Source organism: Numida meleagris, chromosome 17 (assembly GCF_002078875.1).
Source record: "Numida meleagris isolate 19003 breed g44 Domestic line chromosome 17, NumMel1.0, whole genome shotgun sequence".
NCBI lineage: Eukaryota > Metazoa > Chordata > Aves > Galliformes > Numididae > Numida > Numida meleagris.
The window spans coordinates 2,408,098-2,415,799 of NC_034425.1; the positions used below are offsets into that span (position 1 = coordinate 2,408,098).

At 46.9% G+C, this 7,702-nt stretch overlaps 1 long non-coding RNA gene across 3 annotated transcripts in view; it reads right to left on the reverse strand.

Annotated features, from left to right (window-relative positions):
- LOC110407439 overlaps nucleotides 1-5,503 on the reverse strand; it is a 77,525-nt gene extending 72,022 nt beyond the window's left edge. For all 3 annotated transcript variants that reach the window (XR_002443894.1, XR_002443893.1, XR_002443892.1), the window contains exon 1: nucleotides 5,404-5,503. This is a non-coding gene — a long non-coding RNA (uncharacterized LOC110407439). The remainder of the gene's footprint in view (nucleotides 1-5,403) is intronic.

Sequence of the window (7,702 nt, forward strand, 5' to 3'; positions counted from 1 at the left end):
CTGCTGCATAGAGACCTCAGCAGCTTACATAGGCATGCAGTCACCAAAAATTAACTCCAGGGGTTATCAGACAGCAGAATGGTGGATAACTGAAGTTTTTAAGCTGCACGTGGTACCACTGGTTGATCACCTGCAAATCACACTCATTGCTATTAATAACTGCTTGTATTAATTCAGAGTACAGACTGAAGATGCGGGCTGACTGGTGCACTCAGTGCAGCCAGCAGATGGGCTCAAGCAAGTCACAGGTGAGGTGCAAGCCACCACTCATTGACAGCAACGACTGTCTGGGAGATGTGGTCAGGACTCTGCAGTACAGCTAAAAGGCCAACGTTAGGCACTGGCATCCTATGCCTTCAAGTTGAGTTTACCCACTGTATTCCCAGAGAGACCAGGGCCTCCATCCACCCACTGCAACAGAGAAAATCAGGCTTCAGCACAAGTGTGAGCCTCTTCTGACACCTAGTGCCCAGAGAGCTCAGAGCTGGGCAGCACCAGCCTCAAACCACATTTGTCTGGGGCATCTCCATCCCCACGTCCCCTGCACAGCACCCTGGCAGCCACAGGCACCCAGTGACACAGGCAAACATGTCACCTTCATTCACTGCGTTTTAGAGCTGTGTCAGTCTTCCAGGGTCACCTGATGTGAGATGCATGCTTCAGGCGACCCAAAATGGGGTCTGCATAGAACGCAGGCAAAAAATCATAGCACTACAGAAGTGAGCTTTGCTTTTAACAGGACACAGAACACACCTTTTCCTCGTCACTCCTACAGGATTCTCTGGGTGTAAACACTTAATGGAAACGTTCCTGGAATCACATTTCCATGTGAACGTGTGATCCCAGAAACATTTGCACGAGACAATGGGCTGTAGCTTTGCTGCATCCAAATCCAGATGTTTCTGGTGAGAAAGAAATAGATGACCTGAGAATTAAACCCAGGCCCCTTGGCTCCCCTCCAGATGCTCTACCAGCTGCTCACACCAAGTCCCCTCTGGTCAATTACTTTACTTGATGCTTCTAATCAACAATATTATATATGCGATGCTATAAACTTTTGTATTTAATATTAGCTCATAACTCAGCATCCAAAACCAGATGTTTTTGGTGAGAAAGAAATTGATGACTTATCAGAGGACTGAACCCAGGCCCCCTGGCTCACGTCCAGACAGTCTACCAGCTGAGCTGCAAAGCTAACCAGTCACCTCCTGCTCCCCCTGCACCGCTTCTTTTCACGAAAGGAAAAGGATTTCACATCTCCCAGCACAGCATGCAGGAATATGTGAAAGATGTTTTCATAAACACTTTTAAAACAGTATAGCCCAACGTGGCTTTGAGGCAGGAGAACACGTTTTTCCCAGAGAAGGGCTTCGCAGACGAGCTCCTTTCTTCTCTAAGAGTCAGTGCTCACTGAGAACTCGCATACAACTGCATGCAGAAGCAGCAGAATAGATGACTGATTTCAATCTGAACTTCTTCAGCATCCCCACGCTCTGTTGAGGCTGCTTATGAGACACCCTCTGCACGCCTGCCTCCAGGACAGCTCAGTGGCACAAATGATGTAGGAGAATGCACACGCTAGAGGACTTAAAATGGATTTCTGCAGGGCCAAAAGGTGGAATGCAATCATTTCTGATTTATGGAAATCTTCTAAGCTCCATCCCGCAAAGCACTTAAGTAAGTGCTTTACTTCAAGCTCATGGTAGAAGCATTTAATTCGGTGTAACTACTCATGTGTTTAAAGTTAAGCACGTGCTTAAGAGCTCTGCCTTACAAGGTTATACCTGGGGAACGCAGAGCATAGCACAGCTCTGCTGCTGGCGCTTAATTACACACAGGATGCTCAGTCACAGCAATCATGTATTTACTTGTTAAAGGATAGAGCATCAACTTCCTAAGCACGGATTCACAGGGTTTGCTCTTAAATTAGAGCTAAATAAAACACAGTGAAAAGTAACTTCCATGAAAATCCAAAGCCCAGAGTCTTAAGAGCTTTGTTTAGGATTAGAGACACCATAGACCACAGCCAGCATGCACATCTACAAATATTTGCCCACAATTGTCAGAGACAACTGTTAAAATATTATTGCAACTGAAAGGAATCAGAAATAAAGAACAGCACGCCGTGATAATCTATTAGAGAATGCTTTCCGAAGAGGGAATTCCAGCTTCCCTAACCAATAAAGACCGTATACTCCTTCCAAGGAGAAAAATATTTAAGAAATCATGACTACAAACATGCAGGGAATTGGCAATGGTATTCAGAGAATGAATACCACTTCAAGTCTTTTTTCTTTTTCCTCCAAAATTTGCCTGTAGTTTAAGACCTCACCTTAAATTAACTGTAACCATGCTTGTGATTTTGAATACTATATCCTACAGAAGTTTGCATTTACTCACTTCATCCAGAAAATGAAATTCGGCAAAAGCTTGAATAGATCATACAGCTGATGGAAAAATAAAAATCAGCTACAGTGAAACAGATTTCTAAACTTGGCTCTGTTCTACTTTGAATAGGCAGAATTATCTCGCCAACATTTTCACCATCAAAGCAGCTGAAATCAACGCTTAAATACAGTATTCTGACAAAACTGCATTTGCGTAGGTAACTTTTCATTAACAAATTCAGCTAATTGATGCCTGAAACAGTCCAATTCTGTTGAGTCATCTTATATCAAAAGTTTTGCAATTTCTACTCAAATTCCCCTGATAGCTGCAAGCCACTGGGGAGGTTATATCATACAGAGGATGTTTAACATGAAGAGAGTGGAGAATCTGCATGGTGGGAAGTGACAAGGAAAAGGAGAAACAAAGGAGACGGAGGGGGGAGCATGCTCAACACACTTCAATGACGAGGAGGGTGGAGATGGAGGCAGAGTGCTAGGACCAGCAGGTCATGGAGAAGTCCAGGAGACCTTATATCTGCAGCCAATACACTCAACCAGCACCTGGGGCTGAGCAGACCACACCACAAGCATCATCACATGTTTCATTTTCAATAGCTAGTGCTAATCACTGTGGGCTTAGCCCTAGTGAGATGCCAAGACCTGCCAAAGCTGATGAGAAACAATGGTTTGCAGCATCTCTCTGGCATCTCTGCATTCCTCAGGACTGGGCCCCCTTAAAGGCATCGTCCAAACAACTAAAAGCTCACAACAAAAGCACTGTATAGGTATTTACAAAGTCCAGTATGTCATTGCCCTAAGCAACACTCTAGGACAAAAGCACTAACTGCAGCACTGTGGAAAGAGAAGAAGGATGCACAGCGTGGACACAGCAACACAGCAAACAACCAGCAAATGGAAGCCTGAAGCCACAGCCAGGACCATGGCACAAAGGCACACGGTGGTAACGTTTCAAGATGCAGCACGCTAACCCAGTCTTCTACAGAGAAAATAACATTTCAAAGCTCCCAGTGGCTCCGTGCTCCTTGCACTTACTCACCAATGTTAGCTATCCAGTACATCTTCTCACTGGCACAGAACTGATCGTAGGTCAGCAGCCTTTGGCTGAGCTTTACAATGCCTCATTATTCTCTTGCACCTTTTAAGCCTGCACACAGCTGTTTCAAAAGCTGGGTGCAGCTGATACCTGACAGACTCAGCCTGTCCCATTTTAAGCAACACCCAGAAAAAAAAAAAAAATACAACACAACTTCTCCAGAGCTTCCAGCATCTTGTTTTAACGTAGATATTTAGGTACAAACATAAATGTTCAAGAGGAGAATTACATCAGTGGAATATCAGTGTCTGTCCGTCCTCGTGGAAGGGCTACTGCAAGGGAGAACAGATCCAGACACCTGGCCCTCATTTTGTGGCCTGTGTTGCAATACCCATCACCTGTGGGAATGAGACCATAGGTAACTTCAAGAAGCTCTCTAGGGGCCATGAAACACCCAAGCACATCTACATATGGAACAAGCAGACTGCTGCACTGTAAATGCTGACATCCACTGGGCACTCCTACAAGTCTTCAGCTCGCTCGGTTGGTGCAGCAGTGCACCACCCTGTACTCCTCTCTTCACCCTTATGCCAAAAGGTGAGAGCCAGCAGGTGGGAGCCTGCATCCCCTGACAGCCCAAAGACACTTGTATCGTGTATCACTATATCCAGACTACGCTGTCTACTTTCAAGTCTAAAGATCTGAGTCAAAACTGCACGAAACACTGCTCTTTCTTAACATAAAAGATTGAGGTGGAGGGAGGAAGTGCAAAACAGAAACAAGTAAAGTAACCCCTAAGTTGTTAAACAATAGTTTTTCCTATTTCCTCATTAGATGACTGCATTTTCAATACCAGCACAGGCTGCCTTTAATTAACCACAAATGCACTGAGTCATTATTTGCAAGTTGTCAGCACAAGAACAAGTTGAGAGAAAAATCTAACCCCTTCACAAGCCCGCCTGGACTCTCAGAGCTTCAGAGAGGAAAGTCCAAGCCTTGAACCAGATCTGGGAGTAAAATGGCAATGTCTCGTCATAAAAAAAAAAAAACAAAAAAACACTGAAACATTCTGAGGGTTCATTTGTTTGTTTGGTTTTGCATATTAAACTAATACACATTTTATGGCACGGCATGAACATAATTCACTTTCATCTTTCCCACAGATCCACAAAACATGCTCTGAAATACTGCCCTTAAAGCCTCCTCTCCTCCTCCCAATCTGTCAGACGTGGATAGACATCCGACCAAGTCAGTAAATATGCTTGATGCTCCATGTATTTTTTAATCACTCGCACACAGGACACTGTCCAGGAAAGAGCAGCTGGAGTCACAGCTGCAAAACTCTCACTGATGTGACACCACATCGTCATACTTGAGAGCAGAAGAGTTCTCTGGAGGAGGAAATCACTTTAGGAGATGTGTGATAATTGAGCAGGGCTCCAGCAGACTTCTGGCACCTGAGGATTTTTGTGCTTGGCAAGTTAAGAAGAAAAAAAGCAAAGACTCTTACCAAGAAGTAACGGGGAGATTTTCAACAGAAAATAAAACAAAATACATAAAGGTATAAAGCTGAAAGGTACATAGCAAGTCTTGAAAGGTCCAATTTGCTGCTAGTCTAAGGGGAGTTACTGGACAGTCTCTTAAGGAGTTTTATACCTCTTTCACCACAGGAGCCAGGTTAGCCCACACTTACATATAGGTATCAGCTAATTAGAACAAACAAACAAACAAAAAACCACCTGAAATTGGGATTTTTCAACTTTGCAGCCTGCACTGACAGCTCCCCTGGGTCCTCCAGCAAAACATGCAATTTGCACACAGTATACATAAGCATATTTATCCCAGACAAAATCGCTGTATTTACTTGGAACCAGCCTCTCAGGGACAGACAGTGCAACTGAGAAAACCGGGCTTCCTGCAAGCATGGTCTTTCACAAAAGGAGAAAAGGAGGACAGCAGTACCTGAGGCTCACAGCAATCTTGCCAGCAAGTTGCTGGAACTTGTGCATGGAAAAAGCCATAGCTGACCTCAAGCTCTGCAGATCCACAGGCACCTCCCGCTCTTCCCTCCATTATGAGAGAGAGCAACCACTCCCGCCCCTTCCTTTCAACCCTGCCGACCCCCGGGTCAAGTTGCCCCTTAACCCCTTCCTGGCTGCTTGGCAGCCCTGCCATCTCAGGGAGGCTCCCAAGGCATGTAAAGGTGGATTCTCCATTACTGCACTCTTTGGCTGGTATAACCAAAATTCAGAGGTTCTATCTGCTTCAAGTTGAGGGTTTGAGCTGAATTCTCTCAAGAACTGAGGCTTGTAGCGGCTATATGTGATCCTGTCTCAGCATGGGAGAGGAGGAAGACTGCTGCTCTCTCCCTGCAAGATAAGCCCAGGCGTGGTCAGACAGTCTGGAATTTCATTGCAGCACAGACAGGAGCAGGAGTTGCAGCTGCAGCCACCTCGCTCACCTAATCCACATTCACAGCCATGCTGCAGCGTAATACCTGACAACTAGGGCAAAAGATAGCAGCAGATTAATTACAAGATAAGAGGGATCTACACCAACTCACCATTTCCAATTCAAAAGAGCAAACTCTGCTGAGATTACTTAGCTTTGCTTATCTGGAGAACAAGGGAAACCAAGTTAAAGTTAACCTATGTGGAATGAAAGCACCTCCAGGGACCCTGACTTGAAGACAGTATGTGACATAGGAATGGAAGGGGTACAGGGCAAGGAAGATGGAAGCCCTAAAGGGTGTGTTGACCCTTTTGTTTCAAGGGACTCTGGCTGGCTAGAAGTGCCTACAAGCAATCAGAGAAGATGCCTATGAGATGCTAGTGAAATACTGCTCCTTTCAACCACGATTGAGAAACTGAATTAGAGATGGAAAGCACCAAGGGGTAGAAGAGCAGAAGAAAGTACGCAGAAGCCTGTTTAGCAAGCACAGCATCATGCTAATGCCTCTTTCTCCATGATCCCTTACCCCATCACACCACCCACAGGTACCTGGCCGCAAACTACAGCTGATACACATGGGACACTTACACAGCAGGGCTGGCTCCTCAGCCAAAGGAGGCAATTGAGCCTGGTGAGCTGTGCTCACCACATGTCCCTTGTCAGCCTGCACATTGGTGAGACAGCTCCCTGTGCTCTGCCACCACCATTTTTTTTTCCACTTGTTTAAAAGCATATTTATTTCTTGGAAACCTCTGAACATCAGATGGAGCTAATTAAAACCAGGAGGGCTCAGGGGAGCTGGAGGGAAGAGGGAGACGTGCAATTTGATTTCCACTTCAAAGTGGTTTAGCAAAATAAAAGCACTCAGGCCCTCCAACCCAAGTACGTGCCCATGGGGAGGGGAAAGAAGGGGGCATTCAGTACTCTCAAGTGCCCATTCCCCCCCACTTTTGCTCACCAGGCTCAGAGGAGCTGTGTCTGGATGCTGTGCCAGCTGATTAGTCAGTGCATCAGAGGTTAATTGCAGCAATTTCTCCTGTGCGTTCCCATCAATTTTGCAAAGAGGGTGGCACTGCACAGGGAGGAGGTGGCATGAGTTGTCCCAGGCACCAGCCTCCCCTTGTCAGCAGGGTCTGGGAACACCTTCAGACAAGACAGCAGCTGCTGTTGTGGGGTTTCTGAGTGAGTGTGAGGAAACAGAGCTGCTGAGCCGCCAGCTACAGCCATGGCCCAAGTGTTTGAGGGCAGGGCTCTGTGGGATAGGCCTTTGTCCCAGCATGGAGGGACGCCTTGCAGGTAACCCTGCTGCCCCACAAACACAACAGCTTGGCTCTGCCATAGCCCTCCAATAGGCCCTGTGGCACTCAGGCCCACGGTGCAGTGTCCCCGCTTGTCCCCACCCAGGGGAACTGAAGCCCCCCAGGCCTTGCCCTCTGTACAGCCCCAGCCCTCACATCATCGACCCCCAACACAGTCCCACCATGGCTCCCAAACCCCACAGCACTCTCTCCCTTCATGACAGCTTGCTCCCCCAGCCCCTTAGGGCTGCCCTGACTGCCCACCTGTGGCCCTGCAGCACCTTCTCCTCTCGGAGCTGCAGGCCACCATATCCCTTCACCCCGTCAGGACAGGAAGGCACATCAGAACACTCTTCCCCCATCTTATTTATTCAGACTTATTCAGTGTTATTCTCACTGATAAGCTTCCCAGCCTGGCTGACAGACCCACCCCCAGCCAGAGCCCAAGGGGAAGGAGGCCCAAGTCCCATCCATCCCCACCACCTGCACCCGCTTCTATTTGTTCTTCCCCA